The sequence below is a fragment of the Urocitellus parryii genome, chromosome 2 (genome assembly GCF_045843805.1).
Source record: "Urocitellus parryii isolate mUroPar1 chromosome 2, mUroPar1.hap1, whole genome shotgun sequence".
Classification (NCBI taxonomy): Eukaryota; Metazoa; Chordata; class Mammalia; order Rodentia; family Sciuridae; genus Urocitellus; species Urocitellus parryii.
Genome location: NC_135532.1, coordinates 42866592 through 42884119, shown reverse-complemented (window position 1 = coordinate 42884119; position 17528 = coordinate 42866592).

Genomic DNA, 17528 nt, shown 5'->3' with positions numbered 1-17528 from the left:
GTGGAACCAACCTAGATGCCCTTCAATAGACGAATGGATAAAAAAAAAATGTGGCATTTATACACAATGGAGTATTACTCTGTATTAAAAAATGACAAAATCATAGAATTTGCAGGGAAATGGATGGCATTAGAACAGATTATGCTAAGTGAAGCTAGCCAATCCCTAAAAAACAAATGCCAAATGTTTTCTTTGATATAAGGAGAGTAACTAAGAACAGAGTTGGGAGGAAGAGCATGAGAAGAAGATTAACATTAAACAGGGGTGAGAGGTGGGAGGAAAAGGAAAGAGAAGGGAAATTGCATGGAAATGGAAGGAGACCCTCATGGTTATACAAAATTACATACAAGAGGAAGTGAGGGGAAAGGGGAAAAAAAACAAGGGGGAGAAATGAATTACAGTAGAGGGGATAGAGAGAAAAGATGGGAGGGGAGGGGATGGGGGATAGTAGAGGATAGGAAAGGCAGCAGATTACAACAGACACTAGTATAGCAATATGTAAAACAGTGGATGTGTAACTGATGTGATGTAACTGCAATCTGTATACGGGGTAAAAATGGGAGTTCATAACCCACTTGAATCAAAGTGTGAAATATGATATGTCAAGAACTATATAATGTTTTGAACAATCAACAATAAAAATTAAAGGAAAAAAAGAAAAAAAGAATTTAAGTGAATAAAGAATTGAAAGGGGCAAATAAATAAATAATAAATAATAAATAAAATAAAACTGTTTTTACTCACATGGGGCTTAGAGTCTATTGGAGGAAAATTACAAGTAAATTGACAACATAGGGAAGTTTGATAAATGCTCTGATACAGATACACATGAGGGTCGACTGGAGAAAGAGGAGCAAAGTCATCCTAGAGAGGCAGGTAGCTCTATGTTTTGAAGGATGATTAGGAGTTTTCTGGAAGGTTGGCAAGGCAATCAGAACAGGGTTAAGGAGGCATAGATAGAATTCTGAGATGGCAGGACACTTTCAGGATTCTCCCTATGAACACTAGAAGAGTCAAGAGAGATGAGAGATGTGGTCAGCCTGTCCAGAGGCATGTCTTGAGAGAAGCAGGTAGCCACTGAAAGATAGGGTTGGGATAAAAACCAACTAGTAAACCCAAATAGTGTGATTGCAAATGGTGAAATAATCTTCCCATGTATGCTCAGTACTTCTGATGAATCCTGACTGTGTGGGAGACAACATTACTATCCTCACTTTACAGATGAGGAAATAAAGACTAGGGGTGTTTAATAACTTGCCCAAGATCATACAGTTAATAAGCAACAGAGTTCGGATTTAAATTCTTGATTCCAAAGCTAGGATGACCCCCGCTGAAAGAAATCCAGCCGAGGATATAAACAGATACACCCATTAAAAGAAAAATTTGAATTGTAAGAATTGTGAATAAATTTACAACATTCAACCTAGACACAAGCCAAAGTAATGGAAAATGAATCCCTTCCATGCCCATTTAAACAGCAGAAAACATTTGTTATCATGTGCAATGACATCTATTTTGCATTACTCCACAATGTAAATTTGCATATATCTTTTGGGAAACAATATTAATATATATTAAGAGTCATAAAATGTCCACACCTTTTTACCTACAAAGAAAATATTTCAAAAGGAGACACAAAGTTTACCATTTTGAAATCATCTTGAACAGTGCAAAACTGAAAACAACTTAAATATAAAGTGGTAAGACAATGGTTTTGGCAAATGGTCACACAGTAAGTCAATGGAATGTTGTACATATGATCTTTACGTGTAATATGATCTTTATGAGAGTTATGTAACACCAAGGGAAAATAAAGAATAGAATATAGTGTACTATTGAAACTCATGAGAAATAGGTCCCACATCCTTACAAATTCCCTAATAAGAGGAAACCATTGTAGCATACAATTTCCCCCTTTATAATGAAGTAATCAAAATGTTAAGTAATCCCTCAAGACTCTTAAAGAATCTCTGAGCTCATGATTTGCTTATAAATCTACAAAAAAAAAATCGATCCTGCCAATAAAGTAAATCCTAGATGGCATTACATCACGTCATTAGGGTTTTTACCTAAATTCACCTAAATCTGCAAAGAAACAACATCTTTATCACTTTGTGAGAGTTCCTTATAAGCTCCTTATGAAAGCAAAAATACTGTATTGAAATGCTGATCCTGGCAATAGTGGACAGGACTTGTCTTCTGGGTGATTCCTAATTCCTTGAGCACCATCTTAGATATCTAGTCATTTCAAAATCAAATCTCTAGAAAATTACTAATTACTGTGATTTTTGAAGTCCAAAGTAGTAATTGAAATTAAGAATATCACCAGTATACTATTATTCCTAAGTAGGCATGTGTTATGGAAACGACTCTTAAAAAATATAGGCACACAGTAAGGGCTGCCTGGAAAAGAACGTAAGACAATTGTATTGGGATGAAAGAATCTTAAGTCATGTTTTCCTTTTAAAACATTTTTAAACATTATATTGTTGTTTTATAATAAATGAAGTTCACCCAAGCAATTTATTACTCTGCTGTCACATTCTTTTTGGTTGAGCTCATTTAACCCATTGATATTTTGTGGGTTTTACAGTACTTGCAGGGCTTTGGGACTGCAATAAATGGGTAAGGACTGAAAATTAAGTATGAGATGGCTACAGAACTAACCCCGTCACATTTCCTATGGCATTAACTGGAGGTGCCAACAATAGTCCTGTCCTTGTATTCAAACATACTGGTAAAATATACCAGTACTTTTGTCTTCAAAGTGGGACTGATCCTCTTTCACTCAGATGAAACAACATGGCTAGGGTTCCTGTGTCTCCTCCAATTGATGTGACAGAATCTACAAGTTACACCTAGTGGTTTGATCCACATGATGCAAGGAGGGCGGGAGGAGGGGAGAAGCAGGAAGGATAGAAAGAACCAAGTCATCATTATATACTCCTTCTAGCCATCATTGCAAAACAGTTTTCCACAGCTCTTAATGTTGACCTCCATGTCATTCTACCTGCCACACACATGTGATAGAGAGAACAGACAGAGCAGATGAGATGCCCAGCCTACACCTATGTGAAACAGTCAAATATTGTGCCTAATATTCCTCTAGAATACTTGGTCATATAAGAACATTTAACTAAAAAAGTGGACTGTATTAGTCAGCCTGGCCTGCTGTAACAAAATACCATAGACTAGGTGTCTTAAACAACAAAAATTTATTCTCTCACAGTTTTAGAGCCTGGAAGTCCAAAATCAAGTGCCAGCACAGTTAGGTTCTGGTGAGAGTTTGCTTCCTGGCTGGAAGACTGCCACTTTCTCACTATGAACTCACATGCTGGACGGAGAGAGAGGGCAAGCTCTCTAGTGTCCTTTCTTGTAAGGAAACTAATCCTGTTGGATGAGGGCCCCACCTTTACATCCTCATTTAACCTTAATTACTTCATTAGAGGCCCCATGTCCAAATATGGCCACACCAAGAGTTAGAGGCTCAATATATGAACCTAAGAGGACATAAACACTTAGTCCATATCATGTATTCTTTCTGATTTTGCAGCAAGGAAGAACCATAATTGTTTAGGTAAATTTTGCAATTTGTGCAAAATCATTGTCTTCTCACTTAATAATCCGGAGAAATGAATTCCGATGTTAAAGGATACAATAGCCTAAAAGAAAAATCAGTAATGAAGACTACTGGGGATGGGGTCCAGCAGAAATTAACCATATTTAACTTGGATCTGGATGAAAATTGTGAATTTTCATTGAAACCCAATTTTTCTCTTTTTAATAATGGAACTCCATAACATCTTAAAACTCTAATTATATAAATTCAAAAGACTCAGGACAAGAATAGGGAAGAAAAATAATTTTAATTCATATAGTATCAGCACCTCATCCTTTACCACAGCATCAGCCTATCACTACAGGGGTGAGGGGTGGTAAAGAAAAAGAATCAACCTGACCACAGTGCAACCCGAGAACTTGGGCTTGCACAATCAGCCTTCTTTCTTCCCTAACTGACAAACTCAGATAATAAATACTGAGCATCCTCCACTGGCCAGGCACTTCTAACCCTCATCCCATAGAATCCTTAATCTTCCATCTTACAGATAAAGAAATGGAAATGCAAACTAGAAGAATGTAAAGCAAGCACATCATGGTTGACTCTTTAATGTCTATCCAGATCATGCTAGTGTAAACCAACAAGGCAGCCATAATCACAACAGAAGCTGGTTCAGGAATATTCCTGGGACATATTTCTTCTCCAAGACTCCTGGGGAAATTTTTCTTCACCTGAGACAGCATCCCAGTCAGAGAGCTCTCGTTCTCCTCTAGCAAAGATGCAATGCATTCTGCTTCCAAAGAGCATGCACCAAGGATGGCAGAAAGGCCGGGGGGAAGATGGAGGGGGCTTTGATGGCATCACTGAGCTGCCCACCACACACCCCATGGCCCTCCCAAGACACAGGAATTTATGTTACAAGAGAATGAATTTCTTAAATGTCTGTGCTACTGTGAGTCAGATTCCATTTCCTTCCATCAAAAACATCTTGGCTGATACAAAAAGCCAGAATCCAAACTCAGGACTGTATGATTACCAAGCACCTCCCCATTCCCAGAGTTTTCTAGTCTGACAGGCTGTCTCTGTGGGGATGGGGGGGGCAGGGGGGCAGAGTTAAAGTTCCTAGAGCTGTAGTGGCCCTGCAGTCAGACAGACTTGGATAAAGTCCCAGGTCTGCCACTAATTAGCTGTGTGATCACTGGCAAATTGCCTCTTCTCTTGTTCGCCTGTTACCTCGTCTGAAAAATGGGACAATAACAATGCCTATCCAAAGGGCTGTTTGGAGACCAAAAGACATTTCCACACTGTAAGTGCTCAGTGAGCCTTAGTTCCCAGAGAAAGGGATCTGCCTGACTTTCAGTGTCCAGAATCTTTTCATCAGAATCCTTACCATGTTTTGAGCAGAATGTTTTTTTTTCCTGATATATCAAATTTATCCAAATTAAAATATGGTTTTTAAAATGATTGTCCCTATCTGGATTTTTGTCATTTTAATTAGTGAGTTTCCTTGTTCTTCATTGAAAACAACACACACACACACACACACACACACACACACACACATTATTAAAAAATGTCATCCATAATATTTAAAATGTCATCCATAATATCATTGCTATGGTTTGGGAGTGTCCACCAAAGGCACATATACTTAAGGCTTGGTCACCAGCCCATGATATTATTGGGAGGTAGTAGAACTTTTAGGGTGTGAGGCCTAGGGGAAGGAAATTAGGTCATTGGGTGTGTGTTCTTGAAGGGGATTTTTTGGGGAACAATGGTCAGTGTCCCATTGAGAAGTTCTTTTTCTGCCCAGGACCATCCAAGCCACCCTAAAACTTACAATCTCAAATAATTAGCAAAATAACAAAGCACCAACACTCAGAAATATATTTACAGAATTCGAAGCCCCTGCTAGATCTAGTCCACATGGGCTCTGGAACTAGACAAAGGGAAAAGATGGCTCCAGGGGTTTATTTAAGGGGGTACATAAAAGGCAGGGATAAATTTTCAAGAGCAGAGTCTTGCTTGGGGATGTCTTGCAGTCAGCAGGTTGATTGACATCTTAGCAGGTCACACCCATCTCAGGTGCTGGGTGGGCCATGGTAGAGAAGGAAAGAGATTCACATTGTCCCTGGGCAAGTAACCAGAGGAAATTTCATAATTTCCTTTTCATAAGGAAAAAAATTACTAGAAGTGCAATTACTAGGACTAAAGGTAAGAATTCTCTTTTGCCTCCCGCTACATAATTCTTTCCAAATGGAGTGTTCTAGTTTGCAATTGTAAACTTCATCTTAACTATTCAAGACTGAAATTGAGTGCATCTCTGTAGTTACTTGGTTTGAAATATCACATGAACCTTTGTACTTTGGGGGAAATCAGTATTTTGATTACCTTGCCATTCGTTTCAAACTCCATAAGTCAAGTTTCTACTTTCTTGGCTTCAAAGGTTCCTCTTTAAACCAATCAGTCTTATTTTTCATAGGCCCTGCACTTTTTAAAGACTTTCTGATTTTATCTCCCTGTCTTTGTGGATCTAATTGGATTGACATAGACCCCCAAGGATGCATAAATGGCTCAAGGATGCTATTTTAAATGGATGATCAAGTTCAAATTTGCACTTGTCTCATTTTTAGTTTGGAGTGAAGTGGTACAATCACTTTAGAAATGGAGTAACCCCAGGTCTTTGGTAAACCCACTGACTGCTTCATGAATGAATATCTTGGATTAATTGAATAATTAAGAAATAATTTCTTAATTAAATAATTAAGAAAAGTGCACCCCACCACCCTCCATCAAAAATTTACTGTAGTTTCCTCATCATTCTCCTAAATAGCAAAAATAACTATCCCCTTTCCTGTTGAAGCAGGGAAATGGGTTTGGCTATGCCAGGATGAGTCTCTAGGAGATAGATAGAGAAAGCCTATATATTTTTCTCTAGTGCTGAGTTCACCTGACTCAAAGACAGTTGCTTCCAAGTCACAGGCAGGGTGGTTAACACAGCCCTGAATGCTTCTAGAGGGACTTGGTCTAACATTCTGTGAGGTCTTTCTACCTTCTCATGTTTATAACATGACCATTAACCCAAATCTAAATGTGGATACTAAAACACAAGGCAGTACGATCAGGATCCAGGGTAGTCATTCAGATGATGTGGAGCATGCTTATGTTCAGCTTTTCCTCCTGATTGTTAGAGACATGAAGACATACTTAAACATTATGGTAGAATTCCAAAGTATGTCTAGAAATCACAGTAGAGATACAAACCTCAGCTTAAGAAACACATCATGTTCAAGAGTCTAGAAAAGTTCAGTGTAGAAGACCAGAGGGTAAATGTGTTAGACTTTGAAGACGATGTGGTCTTTTTCCCAGTAATGTAAGCCCACTGGCATGAAAGCAGCCTTAGATGCTTTGTAAACCAATAGGCAATGCCATGTTCCAATAAGACTTTATTAACAAAAACAGATTTGGCCCAAGGGCCATAGTTTGTCTGTCCCTGCTCTCTACGTGAAAATAAAATGGGTTTATATCCAACAATCAGCTTTGAATTCTTCATATCATCATATCATCAGTGTCTGCCTATATATGTTGTAGATTTTTCTGGTCATATCATCAGTGTCTGTTTTTATATATGTTGTGAGATTTAATAAGTGGACCGTGGTTCTTTCAATGAAACATCAAATTAATGCAATCAATTCTTCATTAGCTCTGTCTCTGTTAAATATAACCCAAGACTACATTTTTTGGTGATATACATGATATGGTTAAGAAAAAAATATTTTAAATTGGATAACAAGAGCTAATACAAATCAATTTTTCAAAAACTTCCAATGAGCAACTGAATTCAGCCTCTCTGAGATCTGAGCAGATTCTGCTTTGAATGGTTTCTCTGGGATCAGTGAGGAGACGAAGGCAGGGAACTCATCTACACTAACAGAGAGTGTGCTAGGCTTGGGCTTGATTACTGGTGCTGCCAATATTTAGCTGTGTAACCTTTCCTTGGGCAAGTTGTTCAGATTCTCTGGGACTTGATTTCCCAGGTAAATTGGACTAGAGAAGTCCTAAGTCTGCTTAGGCTTTGAACATTTATAATTTCGTGTCTACCAACCTATGCTGAAAGCCTTTCATCATGTCAGAAAGCAAGCAATTTAGGGAGTTCTGTCTCTTGTGGAGCTCAAATATATATTATGAAGGTCTCTTATGTTATTCTCCCCTAAAACCAAGACATTTTATTTGTCTTAGGAGCCTCCATGGTTGTAAAAATTCCCCTTGCTTAACAAAGTCTTCCATCCAACATGGAAACCAGATATGCAACTACTAACTGCAATCCCAGGCAGAGTGAAAACAGAAGGTTAGGAAATGTGCTATGAACATATGGAGAGAGGGGTGCTAATTCCTACCAACAAGGAAGTATTTGAGTTGAACCCTGAGGGATGAACAGATGGTTGGGTGTTAGAAGCTTTACCAACAGAGGGTAGTTCAAATGGAGAAAGATGGTGGGTATACTAGCCAGGGTTCTCCAGAAAAATGGAACCAGTGGAAGCTACAAAGATAGATAGATGGAGGGCGGGGGACTATGAGAAGATTATAGAAATTGTATCACACAGTGTTTTAGTCAGCTCCCTTGCTGCTGTGACTAAATGATGACCTGAACAATTGAGGACTCATGGTTTCAGAGGCCTCAATCCATAGAAGGTCGGCTCCATTCCTAGGCGCATTCAAGGTGAGGTAGAACATCATGGCGGGAGAGTGTGGCAGAAGGAAGCAGCTCACATCATCAGGAAGCAGAGAGAGGTCTCCACTTGCCACATACAAATATATACTCCAAAGGCATGCCCCCAATTCCCACCTCCTCCAGCCATACCCTACCACTTCAGTTGCCACTCAGTTAATCCCTATCAGGGGATTAATTCACTGATTGGGTTAAGACTCTTTTAACCCACTCATTTCTCCTTCAAACCTTCTTGCATTGTTTCACACCTGAACTTTTGGGGGACATCTCACATCCAAACCATAACACACAGTTAGGGAGGCAAAGAAATCCCGTAGTCTGCTGTTGCAAGCTGAAGTCCTGGAAAACCAAGGATATAATTTGGTCGTGGGGCCTGAGAAAGGAATGGGACAAAGAGAATGAAGAATGAAGAATAGTGTAGGTTTCTGATCTCTTTAGGTTTTCCTGGATGGCAATGCTAACTATAGCTGCAGTCAGACATCAGTGAAGGTGATCTGAGTTATTCTATTCACAATTCAGATGTTAATCTCCTCCAAAATTGCCCTCATAGACACATCAGGAATTATTTTTTTACTAGCTATCTAGGCATCGCTTCTTAGGCCAATGAGGTTGGCGCATAAAATTAACCGTCACAGAGACAGAATGCAGGCATCACCCTGCAGCCGTAGCTCAGAGTAATATCACTACATGAGTGGCTGTTTGATTGGATCTTGTGTTTTTATGTGACACTCTTCAATGATTCATAAACAATAACTACTACAGCAAATATACAATGAAGGGTTTTTCATTTAAAAAAAATTAACTTCCAGCCTCGCCTGGCATTTGGTTTATATCTTTTACTGGGTTGGTCCTTCATAATCATGGATCCTTGGATTAAAACAACATCAGGTCAGAACAGAAGAATAGTAATCACATTAAGGAAATGACTTAAGCTAATCAAAGGAATCATATTGCCCACTGAGGCACACAAAAAATTGTGGATACATCGATCTACTGTTAAGCCAGTTGTTGGCAACTTTGTTTCAGCAAAACATCACTTAACACAAGAAATGAGTGTTGCTAACTTGAATTGTGCCATCTTGTTTATAATTTAATTGGTAAAAAATTAGGGTAATGAATATAAGCATATGGAATGTGTGACTCCTTTCCTATTTGTACATTTTTATGAAATACTATTAAAAATAATTTAAGTCCTGACTTGGGATCTGTAAGAATTTTTTTGAAGAATTTTTTTTTCATTTCTAATTTTCATTTCCCAAATGAATTCATGAAGTGAACTTTAAGTTTATTTCTTCATCTATCATGGAGATGATAATTGCTTATTTTATAGGGCTATTAAGAAGATGAAATGAGGTAATAGTTGAAAGAGGGTCTGGAAAACATGCACTGTTACATAAAATCAAGGAGGTAAAACATTATTTACCACAAAACACACCTGAGTAAAACAAAACAGCTGCCCACTCTCTGCCTCTCAGCCCACACGCTGGGGGCTGTAGGCAGAACTGCACTCTCAGGTAAAAGACAATGACTCAGCCGAGATGCGTTCCAGTGGGGATTCCTATAGCTGCAGCAGAATTCAACCTGCCCTATTGCATCACTGTCTCTGTAAACACAGACACTAGTTTTCTCAGGGCTTTTCTCAGCTATTTGTAACAGAACGCAGCCCAGGGAAAATGCAGCTGCCAACTCACCAAGCTGAAGATTTCCAAAACTGTTTGCAAGCAGCTGATGACAGAGCACATCTTGAAACCTCAGCTGGAAAGACTTGACAAAGGCAGGTGGGCAAGATTTTCTATAATGTGTTCCTTAGCACCAAGGGGCCCACAGGGTGCGTATTTCAAAATGCACTGAAACTCAGCTTAGGCTGAGGGAGGTGGCTGAACCCAAGACCATCCTGGAAGCTTCCATCCAGCTCATAGCATGGATTATAGTCATATTGTTACCGCTGTTTACCGGGGACGAGTCCTTGCTTCCCCGAATGCTGAAGTGTAACACCAGAGAAGCACGCCGAGGCAAGTTTAGAGTGGAAAGTAGAAGCTTTATTAAAGGACAGCAGAAAGGACTTCTCCCCGGGGAAGAAGGGGACCCAAAGGGCGGAATCTGTCGAAGGGGCAGGTCTTCCCTTTTTTACAGCCAAGGTCTTCTTTTGGCTTTCATGTCTTTTGTTTCCCGTTATTTTGCAGTGATAGAATGCAGGTGGGAAGGCCCAAAAGGTGGGAGGTAGGTGGGCTGGAGGAATCATCTGGGCAGGAAGGGCCTGGGGCAGCTTTGATCAGCAGTTCCCTGTTTGCTGGGAGCTACTTCATTAACATTTCCTTAGAATGGGCTCTGGGCCTTGGGAACATTAACATTTCAATTTCCCCAAGTGCTGCTCTGCTTTCCAGGACTCCATTCTCTATAATGGCCTCCATTTTATTTATCTTACTCCAGATTAAACCCCCGATTTACCTAACTACACTAACTACCTATCTGTAAATCTGGCTCCAGTATGGGTCAAGATGTCTGCATGAAGCTGCTTATGTATTTACTAAAGAGAGAGTGGGATACCTCCATCAATTAAAGTAAAATTCAGATAAGTGAAGGGTTGCCTAATAATTGCATAAATTTAAATTTTGATCTCTAGCAGTAATTTTGCAATTGTTTATTCAAGGCAGGTCAATTCATATTTCTTAGGTAACCAGAAGATAACTGGCTACTGAAGCTTTTAACTTTCAGTTGACTCACTTCAATGATGTTGACATTTCCTAGCTGATAAAAACTCTCATTGCCTCTAAGAATCTTTTGAATGTCTCGATAATCTTTTGATTGAATTAGGATTTTTAAATTGAAATAGATACTTCTGAACTATTTTGCTAATGACAGCTTTGCTCAAACTCACTGAGCAAAATCAGTCTTTATGATGACTGTTTCCTGCATTCTTCTCAAATGCGTGACAAGTGGCTGTATTATTGCATCCTCTTTAGCTCATATACTCTCCTAATTCACCGCCAGTGAGAGTTTAAACAACTGGACAGCCAGGTTGTGTCAGGGGCAGCCTGCGATCCCTCCCTCCCTCTTTGCCAACTGGGCTGTGGTGATGGCAATCATCATCTTGCCTGCTTTCCAGGATCCCCTCCCAAAAACTGTTGCAGTTTAGAAGTGATTCTAGATTCTCCAGAAGCAGACTCTGAGATGGAATTTGTCATACAGGTATTATTAAGGATCAACCGGTACAGAAGAAAGGAGGAGGGGGCTGTTGCAGGTACAACAAAAGCCATCCAGCCCCACAAGGAGCTGAAATGGCAAGGCCTTTTCTTGTGGGGGGTGGGGTACTAGGTATTGATCTCAGGGGCACTCAATCACTCAGCCACATCCCCAGCCCTATTTTGTATTTTATTTAGAGACGGGATCTCACTGAGTTGCTTAGCGCCTCACTTTTGCTGAGCCTGGCTTTGAACTCATGATCCTCCTGCCTCAGCCTCCTGCACCACAGGCGCCTGTGCCCCCCTATGGCAAGGGCTTTATACCCACTTCCATCCATCAGATGAGGCAGCTTTCTGCAATCCAGGCAAATCCTGAAGTTGTTGACAGTTTGAAGATAAATGCTAACATGGGTAACAGGTTATTCCTACTGGAATAAACAATAGAAGTTTATTTGACTCATGGTTCTGGAAGCTAGGAAGCCAAGATTGAGGGGCTGCATCTGGTAAGTGCCTTCTTATTTCATGGTAGAGGACATCCTGATGGGGGTGGGGAGCACAGGAGGACACAAACTTACTTTTATCAGCTACCCACTCCCATGATAACTCACCCACTCCCACCACAGCAGCATTACCCCATGACATACTCACCTCTTCAAAGTCACACCCCTCAGCATTAGGAATTATAGTTCTTACACTTGAACTTGGGGTGGGGCACACATTCCAACCATAGCAGGGGAGATCTGGGCCGTGCATGTTTGTATCCACCACAGCCTACCCATTGCACTGTTCAGATCCACTCCTTCATACCCAGTTGGAGAACTTTAGGATTCCAGAGAACATATCTTCCTGGGAAACTCAAAGGAAGTTTAGTGGATTGAACTGTAGCCTCCAGCACTGAATCTGTTATCAAAGACACAACCTGTATGCAGCATCTCCTTGCCCTGCTCTTCCTGCTTGATTCTTCTTATCTTCAGCCCGTTCGTCTACTGGCCCCATGGTTAACCTAGTTCCATAACCGAGAGTCTCTTCCCGGAGGAATATGTCCCTAGACACCATGACTTTCTCAGGCCAGGTTTGTAGCAATTTTTTATTTACCATCACAACTGAGCAAGGCAATACCAGGAGACACCAAGTGTATCACCCCACACCCCTCTTGCTTCCATTGTGTAGGAGCCTCCCCGCTTCTTTTTATTGATTGGTATCAATCACCTCTGCCAAGATGATGACTCCCTGTATTCTGGTGTCCAGTTGGCAGCCATGACTTCAGATTTAATGGAATTAAGCGAGAATTGTGTAATCTAACAAAATGTAATGTCCCTTAGGGGACAATAGCTTCTAACACTAAAGAGCCCAGAGTTTGGGAACGGAGGTCAGAAAGTCCCCTTTCTTCTACAGGGGCTACTGGGGATGATAGTAACTAGCATTGCTCCTGCTTCAACTCTTGATGACCAGACCCATGTTCTCTGCCTCTTATGTACACATTACCACATAAAAACCTTTGACTTGATGTTTATCCTGATTAATGGAACCCCATATTTGTAGGTCAGCATAATTACATTGTCGCTACAACTTTGCTTACAACAGATCATCCAAATTATCTATCAGACAGCAGCCATGGAGTGGTGTAGTAATGGTATGATCGTTGTATCCCATGTTCATAGGTGCCTCTCACACCTCCTTGCTGAGAAGTGGATTCCTTGGTTAGATATTACAATGTATGGGATTCCATATTGGTGCTTCAAAAATTCTGTAAGGTTTTAGTTGGGGGGGGGTGCAGCTAAGGACCTGTGTTCAAGGAAAGGCAAGTTTATCCTTGAGATATGTAACTCCTAGAAGAACAAATCTTCAGCTCTTCCAGAAATAGTTCAGTGTAATCCAATTGTCAAAAAGTAGTTGATTCCATAATGAGGAGTTGGGGGGTGATCTCTGTTGCTGGAAGGCTAATATTTTGAGGTAGGAATAACTAAGTTAGTCTTAGGAAATGGAAGCCCCTTCTGTGGGCCAATGAATAGCTTCCATCTCTCCCACCAAGAATAATCCATTCATGTGGCCATCAGACCAACACCAGCTGATGATCAAATCTGACTGTGTCATTCTGTCTACATGGTTGCTTAGTATCTTCTCTGATTATCAGTAGGGCTCTATTATATGGTATAAAAAAATCATACTTTAGGCCCATACCCTTCCTTATCCCTAATCTTATAATCTTTCTCTCTCCAATACTAACCACATTTCTCCTTCCATGTAAAGTGAATAATGAGGAGCATTTCCTGAAGTTGTGTCATTTGGGATGGTCACTGACCACCTTCCAAAGCCAATCCCAAGTAAGGAAGCTCAAATGTCAATACCCTACATTTCCAACTGGCACACCAAGCCATTTGTGACCTTGAAAGGAAGAATCCCCCAAAGAATTATCATAATTGTTAAAGTTGGGTTTTTGTGAGCCCTGAAACTTTAAATGAGGGATGAGTGAGGTTCTCAGAATAGAAAAGGCAGGTCAAGGTGTACAGATATGCCCAGAGAATGCCCAGTGCTCAGTAAACAAATGCTGCGCCAGTTATTAAATGCCAAAGCAATGGCCCACAGCCTTTTCTGTGATGTCTGCTGGGTGGTTTGCTGGTGGTTGGCCATGTTCAAACTTGTAAAGTTCCCATGGAGACCTATATCCACGCTGTGTGTGTGTGTGTGTGTGTGTGTGTATGTGTGTGTGTGTGGTGGGGGTATATGTGAGGAATAGAGAGGGAGGAAAGGACAAAGGAGAATCCACTTTCTTGAATACTTTGTCACATCTGAAGATTTATCTCACTCTTGGTACAAAGTTTAATAACCACCAATTAATAGGAATGCATTTATTACTATGCATAATCTATAGTTCTGAGTGCTCTGGGAAAACAAAAAGTTACAAAATATGGACTTGACCTATGGTTCTGATAAAAGTCACCCAAAGGCCCATGTTCCCCACATGGTGGAAATTTAAGAGATGGAGCCTAATAGAAGATTCTTAGGCCACTGGGGTGTGTCCTCAAAGGGAATTGTGAGGCCCAGTCTCTTCCTCTTTCTGTTTTGCACCGAGACATGCAGTGAGCACTTTGCTCTACCACATGCTCCCTGCCAGGGTGTGCTACTTCACCACAGGCCTGAAAGCATCAGGACCAACCACCGTGGGCTGAAGCCTCCAGAATGCTGTATTTCTAACCGACATCCGGGGGCACGATGCTGGTGGTCAGGGGCCCACACTGATGAGGGGAGAGCTCTGTGGGTGAGGCTGGCCAGGAAAGTCTCCCAGAATTGGCAAGGATGGGATGGGCACTGAGATATGGGTCAGGTGTTCAACACTCAGAGAGGAGATGGGGCATACTTAAAAAAGAACATCTGAACAAAACCTCAGAGGAAGGAGTGCCAAGAACATTCTGGGACAGTTTTTGGGTCCTGGATCCACTGGAAAGTTCTAAGGTATGAGAAGGGGATTAAGAAAGGGCAGTGGGTATAAAAGGGGGATGGCTGGAGGGCTTGGGGGGCAACTTGGCCATCTCGATAAGGGGGAACCATGGAGGGTTGGTGGTGGTATTGTTATTGGCGATAGAAAGAATCAGGGGATATTGGTAGAGCTGAGCAGGAAAACTAGGAAACAAGACCTGCTAGCTATGGAGAAGGAGGTGAGTGACAAGGAGAACACAGGGTACTTCGATAGAAACATGGAAGTCATGCATTATTGGCTGGGGAGGGGCCCCTCATAGAGTAGGAGAATGTCAAGGCTGGAAGCCTCTTTGGAATAATCCAGTCCACTTTCTTTGCTTTGTGGTTGGGAGGCTGGGGCCCAGGAAGCAGAGAATTTGGGGGGCGGCCAAAGGACACATTGGTAGCCAGGTGAGGAAAAGATTTGGAGTCTCCCAACTTTCAGTCCAGGAGTCTAACTCTTCTTTTTGCCCTTAGATATTTTTAAGTTTCTAATCCTCCAGTGAATGCTTATATTTTCTTTGAAGACTTCCTCTTGGCTGACCCTTATCTGCCCAACCATCTGTCATCCAGGAGGTGGTGGCCCTTGAAGGAAGCCCTGGGGCTCTGTTGGCTTCTGAATCTGGGGCCTCCAGTGCAACAGCCCTGCCCCTGCCATTGCCTGCTGCACACTGGTCCTGGTTTCCCTATGGATTAGGGGCCAACTAGCCAAACTAGTGCACAGCCCAGATGCATCCTGGCAACCACCTTGGAGCTGGGCAGCTCCATTCTGCATTCCTGGAGCTGTTGGCAGATCTGCCTCCCTGCACCTGCTGTGCCAGCTGCTCCAGCTGAGCTCTTCCAACCCCAGAACAGCCCTGATCTCCTGAGACCTTTCTACCCATTAGTCCTCATGGTGGGCTCAGGGGGGCTTCCCCAAACTAGTGCACTGAGTCCACATCTGCTCCTCCTGTAAGAAGCAAAGACCCGTGTGTGCGTGGGCATGTGCACTGGTTATTGAACGCAGGGGCACTCATTGGCTGAGCCACATCCCCAGTCCTGTTTTGTATTTTATTTAGAGAAAGGGTCTCACTGATGTCAGTGGGAACTAAATAGTGTGATAAAAGTTCCTGAGAATAAGGTAAGGTAAATGGTAGAGGAGGTGCCTTACTTAGTGCCTGGCTTTTGATGAGGCTGGCTTTGAACTCACAGTCCTCCTGCCTTAATACAGGCATGTGCCACTGCACCTGGCCACAAGGACTCTTCTTGTCCTTCTGTCTCTATGGCCACTGCGCTGAAACAGTGTCTTCAACACCTGCACGTAGGATGACCAACTTGCCCTGGATTTAAAATTGCAAATCACAAATCCCAGGAACTTCTTGGTCCTAGGCAAATCAGGACAGTGGATCACCCTACTTACGAACTGTATCTACCATCCCAGGCCCTTAACATGCGTTATCACAAAGTCTCACCACCTGCAAAGTAGGTGCTACTGTTGTTCTTATTTGACAGATGACAAATTGATGCTTGTGGAGGTTAAACAATTTATCCAAGTTCATGCACTTGTAAGTGTTCAAGTCATGATTCCAAATCCATCTTCTTCATTACTGCTTCAAAATATACACAAGCTCCACCTGATGGCTTGTTAAGTCTTAGAGCCACTGGAACACTCTCCCCCATTAAGGATCCAGAGCCAGGATCCTCTGGATCCACTTGATCAGAATCACCTTGTCCCCATGAGCCCTCCAGCCAAGAATGTGGAGCTTCTATAAGACTGAGCTTCTGTAACACTGGAACCCTCAAATATGAAGCTCAAAACTCAGATCCAATGTAGAGACTCTCTCCTCTTGGACATCTACTCTAAGCATTTAAAATTGTCTGTCACACCATCCTTTTCTTCAATGATATTCCAGTTCTAAAAATCCAGTTCTTAAAAAAAACCCTCACGGAGTAGCAGCCTCCCCCCCCCCTTTCTTTGTGCATCCTTTCTGTGTGCTGCTCCACTTGTTTATCCTCAGGTCCGCCCAGCCCCTCCTTCCTACTGTGGGGTCAAAGAGAAGGAAGGGAGACGGACTGGCATGAGAAGTTCTACTCTGGAAAACTGGAGCCACCAAAAAACGTAAAACAAAACAAACATACACTATCACGAAGAATGTCTCCTTCATTTTAGTATTTAAATTCGATTACATTAGAATGATGAGTATTTAAAAGCTTCTCTTTTAAATGCCTTTCTAGAGTATCCTTATCTCACAGTGTACACCCCACAGCTCTTCGGGTAGATGCCATGGTTTGCCTGTTTTTCAGAAGAGGAAACTGCAGTTCAGAGTGGTGGAGTCACTTTTGGACAGCCAGTTGTGTGGAGAGCCTCTGACCAGAGAGGTCTTGAAATCCTCCCCATCGGTACACCTTCACAGTGCCAGGGTGGCACTGGTGACCTCCCTCAGGGAGGAGATGGTGCAGTTCCTTTGTGACCTTCATGAATGCCCTTCAAGGGTGCCTCAATGAATGCAAAATAATCTACTTACTACGGAAACCCAATTTTACCACACTTTACCTCACATCCCTCCTGCGTACCCTCAGGAACTCTCTTGGGGCCTCCCAAAGAGGATTTATAGTCAAGGCA